Genomic DNA, 27,152 nt, shown 5'->3' with positions numbered 1-27,152 from the left:
TTCCGTATATGCCCAGTTTCCGTATATGCCTAGTTTCTCTATATGCGCACATCTTCCGTATATGCACAGTTTCCGTATATGCACAATTTATGTATATGGAATTTGCGCATATACGATGCAGAAGCATAAACGAAGATGTGTGCAAATTCCATATACATAAATTTGGCATATACGGAAACTGTGCATATACGGAAGATGTGCGCATATACGGAAACTGGGCATATACGGAAGACATTCTGCATCGTATATGCGTAAATTCCATATACATAAATTGCGCATATACGGAAACTGTGCATATATGGAAGATGTGCGCATATACGGAAATGGTGCACATCTTCCGTATATGCGCAATTTCTGTATATGGAATTTGTACACATCTTCATTTATGCTTCTACATCGTATGTACGCAAATTCCATATACATAAATTGCGCATATACGGAAATTGTGCATATGCGGAAGATGTGCGCATATACGGAAACTGGGCATATACGGAAGACATGCGCATGTCTTCCGTATATGCCCAGTTTCCGTATATGCGCAATTTCTGTATATTGAATTTGCGCGTATACGATGCAGATACATGAACTTTCTTGTATGTGCATATCTTCCGTATATGCATGTCGTTCACGTATCTTCGTTTATGTTACAGAAACTGCGCATATCTTCTCAAAAACTTAGCACTATGTAAATTAAAAAGCTAATTAGAAGATTTTCAAAATATAAATAAAAATAAATTGAAAAAGACTCATCGGATAGATATATAATGTGGACCATTGAAATTTCAGTGGAAATTTCATTATGATAAAGTTTGATGGATATATAATGTAGACCATCAAATTTATTGTTAAAATACAGAAAATGTTTCATTGAACTAAAGATTGTTAATTTTCACATTTAAAAAATTACCACATGCTGTTTTTGGAGAGGACAACCAAGGCCTTAGCTTAGGGAAGAAAAGGAAAAAATTCCATATTTATAATCATTAATAGAGACAAAATTCGAGAGGAAAAGGAAGATAGAGTCGTCGTTAGTGACTCACCATTTGGGGCTCTCTTGTAAATAAAAAGTTTTTGTTGAATGGCGTCGTTACATATTTGCAATAACATCCCCAATCCTCAAACAATGGAGAGACAATGCCAGATCCATATAATAGACTTGTCGAGGATGTCGTTAAACTCATTCGATGGTATTCCCATTCACCTTTGTTGGCTTTCATCGCCAAATTGCATCAGCAGGGCTTTAGAAAGGGATGTATGGATGTAGCCCAGAGGATGCAGCTCATTTTCCATTTCAGAAATCAATATCTTAAGCTCATGCTCAGCTATACCAAGGCACAAAATGTCACATGGGAAAGGAGAAACCTCCTGGAACATATCTAACAATAGATGATTAAATGGAAAGCTTTGAGCATCTCTTATCTCTGTCATGTAGTCGAAAACTCCCTTCAGCACACACAGCGGGATCTGATTCTCCAATTTAATAATATAGTGCATGATACGCATGTAATAAGCCACACAAAAACCTTTGTTTTAGAGTCTAAGCTATGTATTGATATAGAAGAGGAGGATGCAAGGATTAATGATTGTAAAAGGAATGATAAATCTACGAACCATCATTAGAGTGAAGTTTTGAGAATACTCACCGAAATTGTGAGAGTGAAACGAACTTGGCACAGGTTATGTGAGAATGTGGTCACGAAGTTTATCTTGTACCTCTTCACCTGTGAAAGCTACGCACAAGGAGAGTCAGTATCTTTCTCCATCCTCCAATGGTGGTAAGGCCCAAGGGAGATTAGCTATGGAATATAGGCACCTGGTTTCATCATTAGTAAATGAGTCACTGCGCGCTAGTTCACAACCATGTTTAGTCGAGGATTATCGATTCAATTTCAAATTCCAAACCGGCAATGGCACGGATTCAAGCTCTATGGGCGAGCCTTATACAGTCTCCAAAGTATGCTAGCTGGTTGTCATCCTCGGCTTGCCTTCCATACTAGAATGAAATAGCACACTTTGAAATTCAAATTTGAATTCAAATCAAATGGGTAGATGAGTATTAATGTCAACGGACTAGATTACGTACTATCATGTATGTTATGTCCATGAAGTGCATTCTCGTCAGTATTATATGGTCATGGAGCAGTCACCGGAAATAATCGCGTTATTTGTTGCCAAGAAACCAGGGAGATGGGAGTCCCCATATCGAGGCGGCCAAAACCCACTGTCAAGGTACTGTCTCTCGTACTCTTAAGGTGTAATAAATATCCTATAGGGGTGGAAATAAGGCTTGCCGAGTATATGACGTTTCCAAAATATTTGACTAATCACATGGCCGTCATCAATTCATTAGTAAGGACCAAGTATAAAAATAATGAGAATAGCATGAATGATTCAAATTAATGCAAGAATTAAGAAATGCTGCTAAGAGTATTTAGGTTGATAGATGTCGGTAGAGTAACTTTTTTCAATTTAAATGTTTATATATATATATATAGATTAGATATATATTCGATATAATTTTAAATCACATTTATTTTATATACTTATAAAATTATTATTTAAATTATTAAATAACATAATATAAATGTAAATTAAAATAATCAATTAAAAAATCACAATAATTTAGTTTTATCAACTATATTTATTAATATAATTGCAATAATAATAAAGAAATTATTAATAAACAAGTGTTATATAGTAGCTATTATATGTTGTTTAGTTTTAATATAATTAAATTAAACTAAAAGTAAAGTATATGCTGTTTAGTTTTAATATAATTAAATTAAACTAAAAGTAAAAGTATTAAATTTAAGTTAGTGTTAAGGTTTAGTATCTAGTTAATTTAAGTTTTATTGATTGGTAAATTGAGTATTTTGTTAATAGTTGCATTATGGTGGTGGAGAATTCAATCTTACCCAACAATAATAATGGCTTATTGTGCTAGTAGTACATTTGTCGTGAAGGTTGTCTAGAAGGTTTTACATTTTCCACAAAAAAGTTAGATAGATATATTTTAAAAGGTATTTGTTCTTGCCAAAGTATAAATAAATATTGTTCTTGCGAGATATATCTATGAAACATAGATTGAATATATTCCTTAAAAATATATATATTAAAATTGAAGTTGATTTATTTACTAAGTTATTTCTTATTTGAATTGAAAATTATTTGAATTTATTATCAATAATTTTATACTTATTTGTTATTAATATTAAGTAAAATCACAACTTTTTTTACTATAAGTAAAATTATTTGTTAAAAACAATTTTTTAAGTGTCAAACTAGTTGTAATATATATTAAATAAAAATTTATTATTTGAATCAATTTTCATTTAATTATTGATGAGTTTATGAATATAGTTATTTATTTCAACTAATAAAGCCTGCATGTACCAATATTTATTAATATTGAACTTGTTAATTAATAATATTTATTATAAAAGTAGTTTGAATATTATAAAATAGTTAAGTAATGTTTTAGTTAATTAATGGTTGATAAGATTTTATTTTGTTATTATATGAAATTGAGAAATTTTGTTGGTTAGTAATCACTAGAAACTCTGTACATTTACATTTACATATTAATCTTATTTATTTTATGCAAATATTTGATTAAATTATGATAAATAGTAATTGATAGTATTTAAGTGAATATGAAAATGAGCTATTTGCAAGGATTTTAATATAGTGATTTTTTATGAAATTTAAATATGAAAAATTTTAATCCTAAAATCATGACATAAATATTACAATTGTATCTAAAAAATTATCACACAAATATAAGTCAATTACCAACATTATGTTAAACAAAAATTGCAAGAGAAATATTACAAAATGAAACTTGAATCGATAAATAATTTTAAATATTACAGAGAATCTGCAATTTTCTTTTTATTATCAAACACAAAGTAATAGTTAATGAAAATAATACTTTTACTTAAAAAAAAATGCAGCACACCTCTCTTAACAACATTTACTATAGTTGTGGAATGCATTGATTGCCACTCTACTTGGTGGAAAGTTTCAGATTGAAATCCCTAAAATTTTATTGGCTCCATTCCCTGTCACGGGATTTATTCATGGTGTTCCAGAAAAAAGTTTGTCCACAGCTCATTCCTTCCGCACGATGTTGCAGCCCAACTTTGTCTAAAGCTCTCTCCACCCATGCGTAAGTGATTGCAACGGGCTTCATGTCTGTAAATAATTGAATTCATGAATACATTCTTTGTCTTGTTCGTTATTGTAGTTTTTTTCCATTGCTCTGTACAAGTCTTCTGATGTAAAATCTGTTGAACAGACGAACAGAGAGGGAGCAAATTACAGTATTGAGACGACTGCTTGTTCGAAACAATGAACTCTCGGCTAAACTAACTGCATCTCCCCCAGAATAATCGTAATGAGGAGATTGCTGGTAACCTAAACTCGACATAGAATAGAGAAAATGTGTAGCTGCTGTTTCGACGGCATTATCAGCCAATGGCAAACCAATACGCTCAAATTCTTCGTTTCCGATGGAATCGTTCACAACTAGGTCGCGCCATGAGAATTTCCTGGTTTCTTGAATGTTCCATAATTTGAAGGCTTCATCTGATATATGATTACTGGAGCCCTCATCGTTATAGCCATTTGCTCTTACAATTCCACAGTGTCGCACGACTATTTTTATTTTAACGGTAGTGGCTTTGAACACAGGATTTTGAACAGGAACAGGAGATTTTGATCTTGTTCTTCGATTTTCTGAAGTCCTGGGTTGAGATTTGTTCATTGACAGGCACAGCTTCTTGCCCATATGAGTGTTCCAGTAATTCTTGATTTCGTTGTCTGTTCGACCAGGCAGCCGTCCTGCTATTAGAGACCACCTGCAAATACATTGTATAGTTGAGATTAACTCAATGGAAGATTTCCAAAATATTTCAAAACCTAAGAAAACCGAAAGTGTCATGTGCACTGATTTTCTACATACCGATTGCCAAGAAGACGATGCAACCGAATAATGAGCTCCTCCTCGTCGGGAGAAATGTTACCACGTTTAATGTCGGGGCGAAGATAGTTAAGCCACCGCAACCTGCAACTCTTTCCACATCGCTTAAGACCTGCAAAACAAAACCTACCCGCTCATTTAGCCTCTCAATGCGCATTTTGTTTGCAATAAAAATTGCAATTAGAATTTTACTGAAACTCACCTGCTTTTTTAGGGATATTTTTCCATCCATTGCTGCTATGAATTCGAATGTATTCAGAGAGATTCATATCCTCCATGGCGGACCAAGCCCCACGGCTAAGACCCTTTGAACAGCTAGGGGATCTAACCATCTTCAATATTCTTCCGTAACCCGTTAAGGCTAACTCAAAACAGCTGATGGTCTGCTCTGACACGGGACTGGCCTCCTCGCTTCCCTTTGAAAATAGCGCGCTTCGAAATTCAAATTTGAATTCAAATCAAATGGGTATATGACACGGGACTGTCCTCCTCGCTTCTCTTTGGAAATAGGGCGCTTCAAAATTCAAATTTGAATTCAAATCAAATGGGTATATGAGTATTAATGTCGACATACTATCATGTTGCGATCAAGGCCGAGACTGAGGTAAATGTGCCGGAGGTTGGTAAATGTGCTCATCAATACGCCAGAGGGAGGCCAAAGTGGCTGCGGGCAGGGTCGCCGTCGAGGGGCAGGAGCACGGCAGCCGGAGAGGGATGGATGCGCCGGATGGATGCCATGATGCATGGTCGAGGATGAAAGGGTGCCATGACGTCAACCACGCCGTCTGCCGCTGTCAGAGGGGGTACCTCCATAGCATTAACTTTGCTATGGAGGTGGAAATAGGAACCGCCGTGGAAAGGGCATGCGGATCGACGAGCTGAACGAGTAGGTGGCATATGTCAACCAAGTGATACTGTGATGGAGGGAAGCAAATTGGTATTTTTGAAGAGTGCCGACATATGTATTATGTGCAGGCCGACGCGTTAATGGTGGATGGGCTGACCTTTAGTTGAGCCAAACGACACGATGGTTGGTATTACCATTTCAGTATGGGTCATATATATTGGAGATGGCATGGAGTCATTTGACATCCACAAAGCCATCGAAAATCCTATACAAAAAACAAAAAACGTAGAAGAAGCCAAGTGGTTGAGCTACAGGAGGAGTGCGAGCAGCAAGGTTGAAGTTAGTGTGCAGCAAGAATTGGGGTTTCTGGGCACGAGTCAACCAGATAACGAGCTGCATGGTAGTGCGACGAGCTGTTACATTACGTCAGGGTCGAGTTAACAAAATTGACTATGGTTTGTTTGGGTGGAATGTAGTGCTGCGGACTCACGGAAGTTTGGTGCACGGTGGTATTTTGGGCACAGATGACTTGAGTGACCTGAGGCCGCTACGACGGACTTGCTGGTGGGCCAACACGCCATGTCACATTGAACAAAGCCACAAGTAGCTTTTCGGTGAATGATGAGTAGTGACGGGTGAAGCGTTCCAGTGCACTGTGAAGTGTGGGCACGGTAGGGCGCCGTAGTTACAGAGGTGCGGGTTGAGTTGCGAAAAGTTGGCCGAAGGTGCGATAAAGCCATGGGTTGCTGAATGGGCAGGCATAATGTGCCGAGAGTTCGTTGAACTAGGTGAAGCATACACGAAGGCAGGAGTTGGCAATTTGGTAGGCATAGTTTTGTAAAAAGAGTGCGCAGGGCAGGGCTTGTTGGCAGGATGACATTGTATTGTATTTATGTAAAATTGAATTACAAAATTTTATATATTGGTATTGGGAGACTCTAACACATATGGGAATCGCCCCTCCCACATAAAATTATATGTTGATGTTTTCCGTTATGCATACATATTGTTGATATGTTTAATTGAATAAATTTAATTCCACTGCGATAATAACAATTGAAGATAATATCGACTAAGTGTTTGGTTAAGTGTATTCCATATACTTGAGTATTGGTGAAAATAAAAAGTATAGTGGTGCAGCACCCGATATACATGGTTGAAAGAATACTACAAGGATATGGTTGTGACACTTGGTATAGGAGCCCACATTCCATAGGTCTTTGATTGCAGTTGTGAAGCAGACATACGACAAGCAGTATTGCAGTTTGGCATTGAAGCTTCGTATTAGAAGTTCGACAAGGACAGGTTACAGGGTCGAAGTTGAACGAGTTGGTGTATGGTCTTGACAAGATCACAAGAAAAACTAATGGAAGACAACATGGAAAAACTTCAGGCAATAGGGGATTCCAATTTTAATCCCAAAATAATTTTCATGGATAGGGTATTGGATCGAATGGAGGAACTTTCTTCAGAGATAGCTTCGTCGAAAGCTGAGAATGCTGAAATTAGAGAAGGGTTCACGAAGTTGGAAGAGGCATATGATAACCTCAAGGTACAATACGATTATACTAAATGGGAATATGCTCAAACAGAGAAGGAAGTGAAGAAAGCTGGAGTTGCAAGAGATCAAGGTTTGGATGAAATTTTGAAGTTGCAAAAAAGTATTGATGATGCTTAGAATGAGATATTTGTTTTAAAGAAAATAGTTGGCTAGGGACCAATTGGAGGGACTACTCATGTTAGAGTTAAGGAACTTGATTCTTATGATGGGATGAGGAGTTGAAAAGCACTTTGAAATTTATTGTGGGATATGAAGCAATACTTGGAGCGCTTGGGGATTCTTGATGATGAAGCCAAGGTGAAGGTAGCTGCTCAATTCCTTAATACGAATGCTAAGATGTGGTGGAGACGGAAGTTGGATTAGATTGCTAATGGTGATACAGAGCACATATCTACTTAGGATGATATGAAGAAAGCTTTGCAGACCCATTTTAGCCCATAAGATGAGACTTGGGATGCAAGGATGGAGATTAAGTATAATAAGTAGATAAGAACTCTACGGGTATATCAACGGGACTTTTTGAGTGCAGCAGTATTGGAATTACCTAATATGGAAGAGAAAGACAAGGTTTTCAACTTCATTATAGGATTGAAACCTTGGGCACACAATGAGGTGAAGAGGCAGAAGATCAAGACTCTATAAGAAGCAATTACTGTGGTTGATAGGCTGGTACAACATTATGATAAAGGGACCAAAGAGAGGAAGAAGAAGTCCGATAAACCAAAGGAGAAGACTACAAAAGAGGAATATTCAAGTTCGAATGGCAAGCCAAAAACGAAGGAACCTCTAAAATGTTGGTTGTACAGAGAGGACCACATCGTGAAGAATTGCCCTTCTATATTGATGGTTGAAGCAAAAAAACAATCCGATGCGAAGAAAAAAATGAGGAACCAATGATTGGGATGATGCATATTTTGGGAGTTGCAGCAGCAACAGAGGTTGTTCCAAGGCACGATCCTCAGAGAAAGAAATTGGAGTATGTTAATATGAAGGTTGGGCAAAGGAACTTTACTCACTATGGTGGACGGTGGGGCGACCCATAACTTCACTAGAGAGGAAGTTCCAAGGAAAGTTGGGTTGAACTTCTCACCAGCCCAAGCTCGTCTTAAAGTAGTGAACTCTCCACCAGATAGAGTCATCGACATGGCATCAAATGTGGATGTGAAAATTTGTGGGTGTTTTGGAAAGATTAACTTCACGATTGTGTGGATGGATGAATATGAAGCAGTATTGTGTATGGAATTTTCAAAGTAGTATGAGGCTATGATGGTGACACATATGAAGAAGTTGTACATTTATGACGAACATGATGATGAACCTTTGGGGGTACCTACCATGGAAAATGTAACAATTGGGTGTAAATTGATAGTAATTAATGTGGAGGACATCAAGCGGGATGAAGAACTCTATGAGGGGTTGTCCACTGCAAAGAAAAAACTCATGGAGTAGTCACAAGTTACTAGAGAATTTTCTGATAGTATCCTCGATTTGACAGGTAGACTAGAGGTAGTGGAAGGACACAAAGATGCTAGACTAGAGACTCAAGAGGACAACAGGAAAGAATACATGGAGAGACTAGAAGAGGAAGATCTAGGTAGATGGATTGAGTTGTTAGAGAAGGAGGATGGAGAGCCATCGACTTTCCCATCCCCTCCCTCTTTCTAGACTGACATGGGGATGAGGCTCATTACCTTTTGGTCATGGGAGAGACTCCTCTCTATGAATTTATGAGCAGGCACTTGGGGTGAGATGGACATGATTAACAGTACGATGTGATGAAAGTCATGATGAGGAGCATGCATTATTGTGGAGGTGATGTTATGGTTGGATTAGTTACCCAACTAATAACCATCATAAGGGGATCCATAACATGATTTTCTTACAGAGTTTGACGCGATTCAAGCATGTAGTAGGTCATGGGTGGAGATATCTGGGTGCCCACATATATGGATATGTCTTAGCGATGGAGGTTGCTGAGATTGTGTTGTCAAGGATGACAACAATTTCAGAGTGGTGGACGATGCCAAGACCTCGAGTTGGAAGGTGACTGAGAGAGTAAAAAAACCGACGATCGTGGCTAAAGGCGTGCAGTCGTAATGGAAGTGCGACGGGAGCCCACGTTTGGTTAAAGGCAACTCAGGTTAGTATGCTTGGTTAAAGGTGAATCAGGAGTGGATGTTTGGTTATGTGCGACAACGGCCACACAAACACGCTGTTTTGGGTGGGCGCCCACCTTTATGACTATTCGTGCAATGAGAAGTGCGACATATGTGCGATGGGAGTGTGCAATGGGAGGGCATGCTAGGAGACCCGAGTTGGGCATTCGAGCGGGTGTGCACTCTGGTGAGGCACCCATGGGCGTGTCGACATGGTTGGCGGTGGACACACTTACACTTAGTGCCTATGCGGCTGGTGGACTGGGCATCGGTGGAAAGGGTGTGTGGACCAACGAGTTGAACGAGTAGGTCAAATAAACCGACCTGAGTGACAGTGCGATGGAGGGCAGTGACTTGGTACTTTGGAAGAGGGCTGACATATGTATTATGTGCAAGGTGACGTGCTAATGGTAGATGCGCTGAACTTTGGTTGAGATAAAGGACATGACGGTTCGTATTACCATGACTGTATGGGGAATATATATTGGAGATAGTGTGGGGTCATTAGACATCCAGAAAACCATCTAACATCATATACGAAAAAGATAAAATGTAGAATGAGCCAAGGGGCCGAGATACAGGTGGAGTGCAAGCAGTGGGGCCAAAGTTAGTGCACGACAATAGTTGGGGTTTTTGGGCACCAGTCAATCAGAAGATGAGCTGAACGATAGTGTGGCGTGTTGTTGCATTACATTAGGGCCAAATTAACAAACTTGACTATGGTTCATTTGGGCGGAACGCAGTGCTGCAGACCAGCGGAAGTTTGGTGCATGGTGGTGTGTTGGGCGCAGGTAACCTGAGTGACCTGAGGCAGCTGCGGCGGACCTGCGGGCGGGACAAAACACCATGTCACATTGAACAATTGTGTGGGTATCGTTCAGGTGAATGATAGTTAATGATGGCTAAAGAATTTCGGTGCACGGTGAAGTGTGGGCGTGGTAGGGCACCGTAGCTATAAAGGTGCAGGTTGATTTGCAATAGGTGGGCTAGAGGTGTGATAAAGCCATGGGTTGGTGAATCAGCAAGCATAATGTGCCAAGAGTTCAGTGAACTGGGTGAAGCATACATGAAGGCACGAGTTGGAAATTTGGCAGGCACAATTTTGTAAGAAGAGAGTGTAGGGAAATCCTTGTTGCTAACGCGACATTCTATTGTATTTATGTACAGTTGAATTACATAATTTTATATATTGATATTTTGCAGACTCTAACATGTGGGAGTTTCACTTCCCACATGAAATTATATGTTGATGTTTTCCACTGTGCATATATATTGTTGATATGTTGAATTGAAGAAGTTCAATTCTGTTGCGATCATAACACTTAAAGATAATATTGGCCAAGTGTTTGGTTAGACGTATTCCATATAATTGATTATTGTTGAAAAAAAAAGTATAGTGGTGCCATAGCGGCTATACGTGGTTGAAAGAATACCACAAGGATAGGTTCGTGACAAGCCAGGTGTCATCCCTAGGTGACTTTGACACATTAGATGCCCTACAAAAAAAAAATTGTTTTCACATCTAAGTGATAGATTAGATGCCCTGCAAAAAATATTCTCTTTTGAAATCTATGTGACTTTGGTAGATTAGATGCCGTGAAAAAATATGTTCTTTTGACATCTAAATAGATTCATTTCAATTTTGGATTTGGCAAGTGTGCAAAAGGATCAAATTTCTTAATATGTAATTTTTTTCAAATTAAAAAGCTTAAAAAAAATTACACCTACAAGAGATGATCGAGGGGGATATTGGTAGCCACCCACCTATTCCACTTGGCTCACAACATAATTTTTTATCAATTTACTATTTTTTAGCACACTTCCCTATTTTAGCAATTTTCTATTTTTGTCAGTTTCGGGTCTTGAACTTCAGAGTTGTTTTCAGACCCTAAACAATTCTTTTTTGGGAAAGTGGAAAACATGAGTTAAAAACCAACATTTGCAATTGAAAGTTTATCAGATAAACCTTTCATATAGACTATCGTACATAACAAACAAATATTCTATGTCAAATTTACATTTCCAAGAATACTTACCCCATCGGAGCTCATAGGACTTTGGTGCTTCATCTCTTAGAGTTAAGGTTTTGGATGTTTAGGGCTTTTCAGTGTGTCTTCACGATAAAAAGGCCACAAAGCAAGGTGAATAGTAGTTACATCTCTTCTCATAGATTCTATTTTTAAATTTGTATTTCATTTTGCTCCTCCATAAATCTAGATCAAGAGATTTGAACCCTGTTAATGCTTGATATATATATCTATATATATATATCTCCTTGTGCCCTTAGATTGTATATACTACATAGCTTAAACATGCAATTCCAACAAATCTTCATTACCTACAAGAAAAAAATGACTAAAAATATACCTAAAAAGGGTTACTACTTGATTACTTCTTCTATATATATATTCTTTATATGAAATTAATATTAAAATAAATTACTTTATATGATCAAATTCTCTATTAAAATATTTTTAAAAATTATAAAAATTATATATTTCAAAAGTGAAAATATAAATATTTTATTTGATAGAAGTTATGTTGTAATGTAGCCATTTTGATTGCTAGTTATGTTGTAATCTCTTGTTTATCTTGACCTAGTGTGTGTAATGCTTTGGACTTGATGAAGTCACGACACTACCATTTTTATACAACATAATGGATTATCCCTGTTTTGGGTTATACAACCTCTTGATTTCCTTAAGATTTGACATAGCCAGTGTAGATTACCTTCTAATTCCTGTGCACTTAGCCCACCTTGATCGACCTCCAATTATTCAATTAAAAAAAGGGTGTATTGGCACTATATAAATAGATCCCTAAGTTTAGTTTGGTGTGCAATTTCCTGGGTTTTCGCTCTTGAACCCAAAATCCTCAATATGCCATAACGCTGCTAGGTCTTCATTAACCTCAAATTTCTATACTACGCACCTTATAAGTCCAACCTTCAAATCTTGTGTGCCCATTCTAGAACCCAGTACATAGTGTGCTTCCCTAGGCTTAATCCTCATGAGCCTCTGCCCAAAATCAAGGAAATGTACAAATAACCTGGAGCCCTTGTCAACGAGTAGTGATTATACTTTAGATGTTAGTGTGGGCCACCAAATGGCCAATAAAATGAGTGAATTAGGTTTGGCTTGTGGCTCAAAGTCTCAATACTCCAACAAACCCGATGGATGTTTTCAATGACTGAAATATGTCGTTGAGATCCAAGGCTTCCATTGTGCTGTGCTAACACAACCTTTGATCTAGAATTTCACCTCTTGTCTTCGGCTCTTTCCTGCATGGCTTCCTATCCCTTTAATGGGGTATATCATTGACATAGAATACTCACACTGGCGTCCAAGATCTCATTACACAAACCGTTACATTATTCTATTATAGCCTCTTCTCTCTGACTCTTGCTCAAAGGTGCTTGACCATCTCACACAAGGAACACACATTGTAACCGCCAGCTGCACAATCAACAAATGCACTTATCAGTACTCGATAACTCATAGTTAATATTGATTTGGAAAGACAAAGGAGACAAAGCATGAATTCACACAAAACATGAGCTGCTACTCTTCTATTGATCACACAAAACATGATACTTACAATGAACCTGGTGAAGGGTGTTTATCCTTTTCCAACTAGCTAGTTGCCTAAAATATCTTGACATGCAACCACATGCAATCACATGCTCAAATTCATCTATCACTTAACTCACTTGACTCAAACACTCAACCACTCAGTGACTCAGTTAACTGACTCACTCAAACACTCAATCACTACAACCACTCAGTCACTCAGTTAACTGACTCACTCAAACACTCAATCACTCAAGTAACTACTTCAATCAATTTATCATGTTCTTGATCATCAACTACTACTAGATGACATATTGCTTCATGAGAAGTTCCAACTGCTTCATATCTTGCTACTACAGTGGCAACTTCACCCTTCAAAGTTTCATTAGACATCGCGCTTACCATATTTCCATAATCAATCCCTGTTTTAGAAAGAAACCACACATGTCATTAACATAATGTTCATCCACACTATGATGGGATATCCGAGCATGCATGTGCTCATTGTCAATTTCATTGACAATTTCAACTTCACCAAATCCATCAGTTGCGGCTGGATTCTCCAGTTTACATATCACTTTGTAGTCATCATCCACATGTGTCTCATCACAATGGGATTCACAATCATCTGCATCATCCACCTTACAGTGGAGTCCTTGAGCATTTATTTACTCTTCGTCTGTTTCACACACAGAGGCTCTCGCTTCTCTCTCTGCAATGTTTGTTGCATCTTCTTCATCCATATTCATTCCTTCATAATGGGTTTCAATTTTATGGTCCTGACAATAATCGTCCACTTTTGAGTGGGACACTCCAAGCTCTGTTTTCCTCTCGGAGTCTTGCTCATCTCCTCTTAGATCTGTGACTGGCTTCTTTGTTTGTGACATACACTATTGTTGCATGTCACTCCCCCTTGCACCAAACTCTGCTTCCAGGAACTTCCTTGCTTCCTTGGAAATTGTAGCTTTTGCTACCTTGCATAAACACTTCTCATCCAATGCTTGTTTTATAAAATTCAATGCTAAAACATCACATACTACATCATATGGGTTATTAGACCTATACTCAATTAACTCTTTAGCTCTAAGAAAATTTACCTGTAAACATAGGAGGTGGTAGCAAATCAAAGCTACACCAATCACTCTCGATTTCTTCTTTGTCCTCTGCTAGACTTCTCAGTTCCTCAGATACTGCTTGAACCTCTCTAACCGTGGCAATGATCTTTACCTCTTCTTTTCGATTTATTTTCTTAATATACTTCAATTATGCTTTGCGACCCATGATTGTGGTCATTACTCTATTTTATATTTTATTTCCTGATTACATGAGGCTATGTTCCATATCACCCCCGAAAAAAATATGATTTTCAATATGTGCCCTCGTAAGGCACAATCTTCACCAAAAAACTATCATGCTTGAAAAAACGCCAAATCATTTTGTAGACCAATGAACCTTTCCAAAACCTTAAACTTGTCATACAAATAAAACCCTTTTCATACCATGCACTTTTGTATTATCTTTTTAATAGAAAAATACCTGTAAAAAAACTTATGAGTCCTTAATAAAAAACCTCTTTATAATATTCAAAGATAAAACGAGCCTTAAAAAAATATCTTTTCAAACCTCCTTCATAAAAACACGTACTCCAGAAGCTCATAAAAAAAATTATATCATGATCATTTCAACTTTAAAGCACCTCAGCAAAAAACTCTATAAGGAACCTGTATCTTGACTTTGCCTTTTGAAATAGAAACCAGTTTTGAAATAAATATCTAAAAACATATGCGATCTTTCTATAAAAAGAATTTGTACTTTCTCACGTGCCTTTAATACCTTTTAAAATTTTCCTTATGCTCACTTTTCCAGGCTCACAACTGTTTCTTCAAAACACTGATTTTGAAACCCTGAACAAGCACCAGTTGTCTATGGATTGCTCATGACAACGACGGTTGTGGTCATCTCACAACTTCTCCATATGGCGGCTCTGCGGGCTAGTTTTCATTCATGCACAGCACCAGAATCTACTTTTGACTTTCGACCGTGACAGTGGCTGTGCAAACTCTTGTGATTTTTTTAATGTTATGCACCTTCCATGATAAAAGAGAGCCCATAATGATTTAAAGCCCCTACTTAGTTCACAACTGGGCCTGCTTCTCTAAATAAGATGGATTTTGAAACCCTCAATGAATTTTGGGAAAAATATTTTCACCATATAAGTCTTTGCTTTTTTGAAGAATAACGTGACATTCACGACTAGGAGTTTGGCGTTACTCTTGTAACCCTTCCAACGAAATATCGACCCGCACACAGACGATTGTTAATCCATTTTCTGTATCTCTTTTGATTTCCTCACACTGCTCTACAAGATACAACCGCAGGTTCTCTCACACTTCTAGCTTTGATACCAATTTGTTGGAAAGTCGGAGGAGAAAAGGCATGAATTAACACAAAACATGACCTGCTGCTCTTCTATTGATCACACAAAACATGATACTTACAATGAACCCGTGAAGCGTATTTATCATTTTCCAACTAGATACTTTCCTAAAATATATTGACATGCAACCACATGCAATCACACACTTAAAGTCATCTATCACTTAACTCGACTTGACTCAACACTCAAACACTCAACCACTCAATCACTCATTTAACTGACTTACTCAAACACTCAATCACTCAGTTAACTGAATCTCTAAGTTTATCCAACTCCTCATGCAGGAGTAATTACTATTTCTAACACCATTGTGTGGTGCTAACACAACCTTTGATCCAGATTTTCACGTCTTGTCCTCGGCTCTTTCCTGCATGGCTTCCTATCCCTTTAATGGGGTATATCATTCACATAGAAGACTCACACTAGCATCCAATCTCTGATTATGAAAACCCTTACACTATTCTATTATAGCCTCTTCTCTCAGACTCTTGCTCAAAGGCGCTTGATCATCTCACACAAGGAACACACATTGTAACCCCTAACTACACAATCAACAAATGCACTTATCAGTACTCAATAACTCATAGTTAATATTGGTTTTAGCTCATACGGTCAATATCTAAACTCCTCCTCCTCACACTTGTTATACCAGAGACTAGACTCGTTATATCCTCACAGACCATAAATCCAACCAAAACCACAGACACTTTCCCATTTTTGCGGGGCATCAATCCATATGTTCAGATAAAGGAATTAAACACAGGGAATTAGTTGGAACCCTCGGTTTCTATTCAAATTTAGAAAGGTCGTATTTAGAGAGGAATGTTACAGTCCTCTGTACCCAATACATAATTCTCATGCTCCTTTCTTGAGCTACATTTTCTCTATTCCTCCCCTCTCGAGACTCTATCTTCCAACCCCATTCCTTTTAAACTTTTACAAATATTTACATTGAAAAAAATATTTGCTAATAGACCAAGCCTAAATGGAAATTTGTCAATTATTCCTAAAGACTACCCAACACCTTACCTAGACACTTTCTACATCTACAAAAAGGCTATGAAAGAGCAAAATACCAGCTCTGTTAAACTAACTAATAGCTCAGTTATCGCATATAATTTTGGAATATTCACACATGTAATTAAAAAAAAATTGCTAATTTTGGATTTATAAAGATTTACAATTGAGGGAAAATCTAACCCCCTTTCTATCATCTCATGACCCCATTTTGGGTCGTAAACAAAAGGAGTTTTCCTGAGGGTTGATGCTCCTTCGCCAAAATCTCCAAATAAAAGGAGTTTTCCTAAGGGTTGATGATCCTTCATCAAACTCTCCAGGTTGAATAGATTTTATCTCCAAACAAAAGGAGTTTTCGTAAGGGTTGATTCTCCTTCATCAAACTCTCCATGTGGAAAAGATTTTATCTCTTGGTCAAATGTCTTCAACATGCTGAATCCTCCAAGGTCCCAAAAATTGTGTTGTAGTTCTCCATTTTTTTTTCCTTCCTTTGTTGCTATTATCCTTCTCCTAGATCTCATACCTGTAACACCCATGGGAAAATGACTATATGACTTTATTTTATTTTTATTAATTATTAGCTAAGGAAATTTGAAAGACATTTGATAGATATGATAATGTGAATATTATTTGACAATAAAGGGATTAGGAATTATTTTTAATGTCTTAATCCTCTCAGGAAAAAGTAAAAGGCTAACACAAGCGATTAACCACTAACTATGAGGAAAAAACAGTTGGAGTTGGTTTCGCCCAGTGAGGGAAAACTAGAAAGAAAGAATTCCTCCTCACAATTTTTTTCTAGGAGAAAAAGAGAAGAAAGACAAATTACATACCACAATCTATGTTGTTTTTTCTCTATGGCTTGAGATAAATTCCATAGAGTGTGAGTTCTGTGAAAAACTTTATGGGAGATATAGACAATTCATAGAAATACCACTTGGGAGAGAAAGTATGGTGGAACCTAGATAATCAAGAAAGACAATGCTAAAGGTTCGGGAGGTACAAGCCAATGGACAACTCTTGTAGGGTTACAATTTTCCTTTCCTGACAATTAGAGGATATCTCGAGGGAACATGTGAATACTGGTTCAAGGATGGGTGGAATGCGAAGGCCTTTAAATTGTTCTAGATAGGACTCAAATAAGTGTAGGATAATTACCTGAATAAAAAAATTATAAATGGCTATGTTTTGAATGTAAGTTATTGTGTCACTAACTATATATTTTGCAAAACAAAAAAACCAACTTTGTGCTTGTAGAAAAGTTAAGGACTATGTGAAGATTTTGTGCAAGAAGGAAATATTATGTATAAAAGAATGGCAGGGTCAAAATGTGTGTTTGTAGAAACTTAAAAAATTGTGTGAGGAATTTTGTGTTGGAAAGAAATAATATATTTGAAGGAATGAGAAAAAACAAATTGTGTGTTTGTAGGAAAGTTAAGAACTATGTCAAGAGGAAAGGGAATAATTGTAGAGCAAAGAATTTTTATAATGATGGTCTACATTTATTTCCTGTAATGGATAGTAAATAAGGTTATAGTGAATGATTAACAAAAAGTTCTTTCATATGTAATTTCATATAGTATGTATAATAACAGTTTGTTACAAGAAACTAGGAGGGTTGTCGAGCAAATTACAAGCTAGACTATGGGAAAGAAACCTATAGTCAAAATCCTTTAGTATTGTGCAAGTTAGTTAGGACCTAGAGAGTATGTCTACATTTCCCCATTACAAATATCCCCTCAAACTCTTAGGTCTAAAATATACTCTTACAAAGGAAAATAACTCACATAAACTAAACCAACATTAAAAGAATCAAGCTTCAATACAAATACAAACATAATAGATAAAGTAAACTATAGGAAACTCTCCATGTTATATCTTGTAGGTCTAAAAACATTTGATAAGTCTATCTGCAAATAAAGTAGATATCCAAGCAATATATTGACAGAGAGAAAATAGTTAATTGTTCTTTAAACAAAAACGTTGCAAATATTGATAAGAAGTCCTTCTGGGAATCAAAAATGTGTTTATAAGCAGACATACATGCATATAATAGATAAAAGAAAAGATTTTACAGTGAATCATGCCAACTTTACAGCGAAAATCTAACCCTCATATTTCACATTTTATACCTTTGACCATAGAAGTAATCAAATTGGAAAATAGCAATTTGGAGTATATAAAAGAAATTGAAATGCATTACAGTGCATACTACATAGTTGTTCTCCTTGAAAATAAATTGAGAAATGTTTATCTATATATATATATATATATATATATATATATAGATATATAGATAGATAGATAGATAGATAGATAGATATAGATATATAAGCATTTCTCCATTTATTTTCAAGGAGAACAACTATGTTGTATGCACTGTAATATATATATTCAAACCCTCAATATATTGGTCTAATGAAATACAAAAACAAGATGGTCAAAGTACACTTCGGATTCTATAGACTCATATGCATGAGGTATAACACCAAAGGCTGATGACCTATCTTTTAAATACAACTGAAAAATAATTTTGAAAGCTTCAATTCTAAATCAATTGCCACTATTTTGTGACCCAACTCTTAGGGGGTAGGGTTTCACAACTTAGTACAAGATAGAAGAAAAATTCATATAAGAACCTTTTAAATTAAGGTTAAACTCCCTTGTAACAAAAAAAAAAAATGTGTAAAAAAAAAACCTTCTTTTATTAAAAAATCCCTTGCCCTCAAAAACTCCCATACCTCAAAGAAGGCCAAAATAACAAGTTTAGCCCAAAGTAGTATAAGATATTTCTTTCATTAAACAAATACATGAGAAGACCGAAACCCTAGTGAATGGGATCATTTTACTATACCTATAAGAGTCCATGAGGTGCGAGTGTCATTTCCACCTATCAATTCATGGATGCCAAAATTGGTGAGATAGCCCTTTTCGTAAAAAAAATGAACCCAAAAGAAGAATTGAAACTGCCTATTAGTGTCAGTCTTGTCATACTGCCTTTAGCGATCAAAATCTGCTCTTTGGCATTTGCATAATAGGAGTCCCATACTGTAGATTTTCATCACTCCATTAGGTCATCAATCCATTGATGGTTGAGGTTACTTCAATTTTCCCTCATGAAATATACTTGCTAATCCTCTTTTCTATAGTCTTCAGTCGTTGTTCATTTTCATTCTACAGTTTCATTTCATTAGGTCATAGGGTTTGGTCCCATTAGGTTTTAGGGTTTCCATTTAGTCAAATTTGATGGTTAAATGCCAATAAAGATCAGCAAGGACATGAGTATGCCAAATAAACTCAAGCATAGTATCTGGAAATTCAAAAGTTATTCTTTTTAAAGCTTAATGTAATTTTCACCTCAAAACATGTTTTGAGGTGAAAATAGAGTATTTTGTTTTTATTGTCATTTCTTATGTAGTTTCATGTTCCTATATGTAATATTGATTCCCAGCTGCTCCTAAGCATCTATTCCTACTACCTAGCAACCGCCACTGCAAAAAATCAAGTTAGCATGAGCACTAATCCACCTGCAAAAGCAAAAGAGAACAAGCATTAAAAACAGAGTTATCAAAAAGACAAAGAACATTTGAAAAGTGGGTTTTCAAAAAGTGAAAATCAAATTGGTACCCATATATAAACCCTCTCATTCTATTATTACATCATTATGTTTATCTTGCAAGCCAAAGACCTCAAAGGAGAGAAGAAAGGAAAAATTTCAAGTGATTTTGAACAAAAGAGAGGCGGCACTGCGCGTAGGCAACCGACACTACGTTTCTGGAGAAATTTGCCTGGCACAACACATAGGGAAGGAGGTGCTGCGCGTAGGGCAATGCGTTGTGCATAGGGAGAATTTTACCAGTGCAAAAATACAAGGGCGCTGCGCGTAGGAGTAGGCATCGCGCTTCTCGGCAAGTGCACTACGCGTAGGGCAGCAAGCAACCAAAATGCTTCAAACTTCAAATTTTCACCTAATTGCCTCCAAATTCACCTTTTACAAGTAAGTGCTCTCTCTTCACTCAATGTTTAGCTTGCACATTTGATATTTTGGACATCTCCTCCACTCCTATTATCAAACCCTAATTTTCCTCTATAAATCCTAATCAGTTTGTTTTTCCATTGCCTAGCATCATAACTAAAAACCCTTTACCCATCATTCCCTTCACCCTCATCTACATTCCATCATCCATCCCTCATTCCCAAAAACCCTCCCTTCACTCTCATGGTTTATGATCTATCCATAACTACATAAATTCACTCAAACTCATCCCTACAAACCCTAGAGCATACCACTCATCCCCATTTACATTGTCTAAAATTTGTGCAATTAAGAAGCTGGTTAAACATGGATAGAGGTGACTATGACTATGATGAGGAGAATACAGCAAGTGATAGTTCAGCAGAGAGGAGCAGGCAACATAGAAAACCTCATAAGGGAGGCAAAATCACAAGAGAAGAGCCAACTAACCTAAGAGAACTACAAGCCTCTCCATTAGCCCACACCTAAGAGAACTACAAGCCTCTCCATTGGCAGTTTCATGTTTTAGACACCTTCAATGTTATGGATTCTATGAACTAGTGGAGAGAGTACAATTTCATCATGAATTGGCTAGACTCTTTGTAGCCCACCTGCACAACAATGAAGTGACTCTTGCTGGGGTGACTTTCACAATGTCACCATCTGTTATTTTAGAGGCCACTAGGATTCCTGATGTTGGTGAGAAATGGTATAAGGCTCAGGACCTTGATGAGCATTATTATGAGCCTTACATTAAGCCTCAGTACAAAAGTCAGGTGAAGAGGCTTTTCCCTTTCAAATTCTTGGAGAACAGGTATGTCCCCTTGATGAGGATTATCATCAAATATTTCACTTGTGAGGGCAGATTTTCCAGGTTGTACACTTACCATATCAGGCTCCTCATGCACTTTACAAGGGTGAAGATGTTGAACCTCCCCTAATTTTTGTTTAGAAACATTGATAAGATGGCTTACCTTGTGCAGAAGAAGCCATACCCTCAGCAAATGAACAACATATATCATTACTCCTTGATCAAGATTATTGTTCTTCACCATCTCAATCTTCTCAATATCCCTTGGGAGACTTTCATTGCTCATGACATGTTCAAGGGACCTCAGATTCCTCCATCCATGGTGCAAGAAATAGGTGGGCCCTCTACTCATGTGAAAACAGGAGAGGAACACAAAGAGACAAAAACTGTTGAGGTGCCAGTATATTTGACATATCAGAGAGGTACAAGGAAGTTGTTTGTAGCTGCTAGGCAAGTGTTTGCTCCATAGGATGTGGAAGGGACCTTGCCTTCTTCATCAGTCCATAGGCATATGTTATCTCCACAGGGTGTGGAAGGGGCTTTGCCTTCTACATCGACAAAGCAGGTACAGGTTGAGCAGCTAAACAAAGGGAAGGAAAAGGTACAGGAGGATGACTTGGATGATGAGCAAGAAAGGGAGTTTGAGTTGGAAGAACATGATGAGCCTGAGCAGCATGACACTGAGATTATTGATTTAGAAGCTCAGGAGAGGGAAACTATCAAGGACATCATCATACAGGAAAGGGAAGCTCAAATACAAGCTTTGATGGATAACCTAGAGAGGGCCAAGTATGTCATCACATACTTAGAACAGGAAAACAAATAGTTGAGTGACAAACAAGTCCTCATGGAGTTGGAAGTGCTCAAAGCAAAAAGGCAAATTGGCAAAGAGACACAAGTCACATTGACTCCTATTGAGTAGGAGATTGAAAACGATAGAGAGACTTGACTTGAGAGAGTCCTTGAGGAGTTGTTAAAGAAGGCCAACAGGGACAACCAAATGCTTAGACACATGACTTATCACTACATGGCTCGCAATAAAATTTGTAACATGAGGATCAGAAAGTTGAAGGCTAGGTTAAGGAGGGCTTTAGAAGGCAAAAAGGAGGAGGATAGATTAAAGATGTTTGCTGAAGCCTCCTTGGCTAATAAAAGAAGTTGATGGTGGTGCCTCATACCAATTTTGGGCAGTTTTGAAGAAATTTTGTCATTTTTGAATTTTGGAAATTCAATACATAGAAAATCTGCCCAGAAGCGCAGCGCCACCGACACTGCACTTTTTCTAGGGCACCCAATGGACAAATGGCTTTCATTTTTGGATTCAGGGCATCAAGGACATGCACCCTAGAAATTTTCAGAATTTTTGGAGCAAGATTAGTCCACTAGAAGGTCCAAAAACACTCAAAAATTGACCTTTCTACCAGTTTTTGGACACACAAAAGTAGCCTTGGGAGAATCCTCTTTTGAGGGGTCAAATGAGCTCCAAATGCAGAAATTCTAGGTGTTCCAAAAGATATACGTGAAGACCTTTCCAATGAGCTATCATGGGCTCAATTTGGATGATGGGAAGGCCTCCAAAAGTGGCCTGAAAGTGGCACTATGCGTAGGACCAGTGGCGCTGTGCGTAGAGCAAATTTTGCTCAGGATGCCTATTTTGCCAATTTTCTACTATGTTCATGATTTCTCTCTCATGATGGATGATTTACTGATGTAATTAATGTCATGTATTGTAAATATGATGGTCAAACACTATTATATGGTAGATTCATTATATTAAAAGTGGTTTTGAGGGTAATGAATCAGTTTCCCCTCTTTTAGAGGCAAGTTGTTTGACTGCCTAGATTCCTGTTCCTTGTTTAGAAATGGTTGAAACAACTCCTCTTCTCATGGTTTTGATCCCTGATGGTTAGGATGAGTGATTTGAATGTCTATATCATGTATTTTCTTTGTCATTGACAGAGGTTGGATTCAGCTAGATGCTCATGTACTGAACACATATCACTTTGTAGCAGTTTTGGCAGGAAACTAATAAAGTTGTAGCTATTTTTATGGGATCCCTGTGGTATGGCCTTTAGCATGTGTTTCTTCTTCTGTTATTATGTTCTCATGTTATTTATGTATGCCTATTTCATATAATTGCTTCTGATTGGTTGTTTTCAAGTCAGATAGGTGGAATACATTAGGTTTAATGCTCTGCCTTGGGAAAACACCAATATTTCATGTTTTTTCTACTGTTTATGAAGGATTCATGACTTGCTCATGCCCTTCTTAGCTCCTCACTAGTCTAGCATTTCACCCCATGAAGCCTAAAGTGCTGAAGCTCATACCTACCTTGCCCCATAGAATCCCCTACAATTTTGACTTAGTTTCTCACACCCAAATTTCCCAGCTCCTCTTGATTTGGAAAAAACGTCAACAACTTCAATCAAAACCCTTGAGCTACTATACCTAGCATAAAATCTTGTTCTTGATCTAGTCATCTTGATTGAGAACCATAAGGAGAGAGCCCTCTCCCGACCTAGTAGGACTAGCTACTAGGTTAAGCTTGGTTTGTGGTTACCCTAGAAATTGCCTCCCTTCAGCTTGAGGTCAATCTAGGTGATAACACTACCTAGGTGATATTTTCCTTCAAAAAGCATTTAAGGGTGAAAAGCCCACTTACCATTGCAACAAGTAGTTGAGCATGGAATAACAAAGTCAAACCACAAAGTCACAGATCGTTTTCTTCAGTGCCTAGTGTGAAACCCATATGTGAATGGAGACACTAACCTGTTAGTATAGAGACAACATAAAGAGTTAGAATTCTTTCATGAGATAGAAAGTAATATCACATAATGCATAATAACCAAAGAAATTTAACAAATAATATAACGAAGGGTCTTCGAGAATTACCATTAAAAAAAAAGAAATTGAGTGACCTGGTAACATTAGGAAATCTGGGCAGAAGGAATTAGCAACTTGCTGGCTAGAATGCAAGGAACCTCTATATGTTTTCAAGGAGAAACCCATAGGGTTCGCAGACTAACTTCATAGAAAACCTTGCAGAGCATTCTTTCTCCGAGAAGGTTCAAAGAGAATGGGAGCCACCAGCGGAATGGGGGCACGTGATTAAGCTAACCAAAATTAGTCGAATCCCACTCATCCGATATTACGAATGAATCAAGACTGTCGATCATAATAATTGTCACATAATTGTTGAGATTTTCTGTTTGTAATGAAATAGGAAAAATCTCAGCTGGTGACAACAATAGGAATTCAGGTCCTAGATTAACTCCAGGTTGTTGGGAGGGAGTTAATGCCTCCTATATTTGATGTGAGGGAATTAATGAGGCTGTTAGATTCTCTAGGCTATATAACAGGCAACCATTCGGATGTTTGCTAAGAGAGTGTGAGGATTTCTTGATGTAATCTCCAATTTGATTAATAAATTCCTGATGCCTATGTTTGGTGGACGTAGCCCAGATTGGTTGGGTGAACCACGTTAAAAACTGTGTTTATGTGCTTGATTTATTCTGCTGTGTATTTATTTAGATTGCTGTGCCTCTGAATTCCAACAATTGGTATCAGAGCAATGTTGGAGGACGAGAGGTGCTGAGATTGCCTGCTGGAGGCGCTGCGTGCGTGACTGCTGATGCTGGCGGACTCTGCTGGTGCGGGCGTGAACCTGCCTGCGTGTGAATGCTGTTAGCGCTGGCGGACTGTGCTGAGGGTTGTTGTGCGGTGCTGCGCTGATACCTGGTATGTTTTAATTGCGTGGAGCCTGTTGTTTACATTGCTGGTGCGTATGTAATACTGGTGCGTATTACATGTTTCATTGCTGGTGCGTATGTAACATGTTACATTGCTGGTGCGACCTCTAGCTATTGTCCCTGCGCGTTTTTTTTTTTTAGTGAACACTGATGCGAGTGACCCACCTGCGAGTCATCCACCAACGGTGCAGATATACACCAATAATAAACCAGCGTGGATATGTTTGTAACTGCGTGTATATATCTTTAAAAAAAACACAGCACGGATTTATGTGATAAACGGCGTGTTGTTTTTTGTTTTTGGTAAACAGCGTGGGTATGGATTTGAAAAACAACGTTGATTTATATTTGCAACCCAGCATGAATATATAACATAACACGGCGTAGTTTTCCATATATGCGTTGTGCTTTACATGTATATGTTTAAAAAGTTAAAGTGGAAACGCATGTGATATATACCATGTTAAGGTAATGGAAAGTGTAAATGGTGGAGTAAGTTAAAGTGGGTGAACGCATGTTAAATGGTGGATTAATATTAATGGTGGGGTGTTAAAATATATTGGGGTATATATTTTGGGAACCAGGGTTTTCAATACCGTACTCCCACGACATTTCAAGGACATCCATCAAAATACTTGAAACAAAAGTTGATAAAACAATTTTTTTTTTGTTTTTGCCGGAGGTCTTTATATACTGTAATAAGGCAGTTTTTTTGGCATAGGCAGAAATTTTTTGTGTGAAGTGCAAACGGAAGATATTTTTTGAGGCATAGGCAGTTTGGTTTTTTAAATTGCTGGTATTTAAACGTTGGTTTTGGAGATTATTGTGTTTTTTTGTTGATACAAGATGGCCAAAACTCAAAGTGCCCGTTTTGAAATTGAGAAATTTAATGGCAAGAATAATTTTGAGATCTGGAAGGTGAAGATGCACGATCTGCTTGTTCAACAAGGGTTGGCGAAAGCACTGTTGGGGAAAAACAAAAGACCTCCTTCCATGACGGAGGATGAATGGGATGAGATGGACGATAGAGCTCTGAGTGCAATTCGGTTGTGTCTGGCGGACGATGTTCTGTTCAACATTGTGTCCGAGCAATCCGCCGCAGGCTTGTGGTCAAAGCTTGAGAAGCTCTATATGACGAAATCTTTGACAAATCGGATTCTCCTGAAACGGCAGCTTTACGGTTTGCGGATGAAAGAAGGTACCTGAATTGCTGATCACCTGAATGTTTCTAATACCTTATTGGTGCAATTAGACAGTCTAGATGTGAAATTTGATTCAGAGGATAAGGCAATAACTCTATTATGTTCATTGCCTGAATCCTGGGATCACTTTGTTACTTCCATAAGCTTTAGTACATCAGACATCCTTGAGTTTGACGATGTTGTTGGAGCCTTGTTGGCTGAGGAGACGAGGAAGAGGTCGAATGCAGACACCTCTACATCAGAGGTAATGATGGCCAGAGGTCGCTCACGAGAGAGACACTCCGGGGGAAAGCATAGCGACTCTCGCTCAAAGTCCAAAGGAAAGAAGCCAAAGGTGAAGTGCTGGCATTGTGGCAAGACTGGACATCTGAAAAAGGATTGCTGGAAGCGAAAGCAGGCTGCTAAAGAAGGCTCTTCGACAGAAAAGAAGGAAGCCAACACCACAGATACAGGTTCAGTATCAGGTTCAGGTATGAGTGATGAGGTATTGTCTGTTAATGTTTCAAAACATGATCAACATTGGTTGTTAGATTCCGGGGCATCTAACCACATGTGTATACATAAAGATTGGTTTAAAGCATATAGATCAATTGATGATGGTGTTGTGTACATGGGTAATGATGTAACATGTAATATTGTGGGAATTGGGAGCATACAACTGCAAATGTTTGATGGGAAAACAAAAATATTAACTGATTTGAGGCATGTACCAGATTTAAGGAAAAATTTGATTTCATTAGGAGCACTTGATTCAAATGGATATAAAACTGTAATTCAAGGTGGAGTAATGAAAATTTACAAAGGCAT

At 37.6% G+C, this 27,152-nt stretch overlaps 1 pseudogene across 1 annotated transcript; it reads right to left on the bottom strand.

Annotated features, from left to right (window-relative positions):
- Positions 1–4,237: 4,237 nt before the first annotated feature.
- LOC149234454 (transcription factor WER pseudogene) lies at positions 4,238–5,712 on the bottom strand (annotated as a pseudogene). The gene is made up of 3 exons (XR_016245856.1): positions 5,184–5,712; positions 4,964–5,093; positions 4,238–4,859 (listed from the first exon to the last, which is right to left on the bottom strand). The product of XR_016245856.1 is annotated as a transcription factor WER pseudogene (transcript).
- Between the last annotated feature and the right edge of the window lie 21,440 nt (positions 5,713–27,152).

This window comes from Pinus tabuliformis, chromosome 8 (assembly GCF_031772625.1).
Source record: "Pinus tabuliformis cultivar Carrire ecotype Pingquan chromosome 8, CPIR1, whole genome shotgun sequence".
Taxonomy (NCBI): domain Eukaryota; kingdom Viridiplantae; phylum Streptophyta; class Pinopsida; order Pinales; family Pinaceae; genus Pinus; species Pinus tabuliformis.
This window is presented reverse-complemented; position numbering and strand designations above follow the sequence as displayed.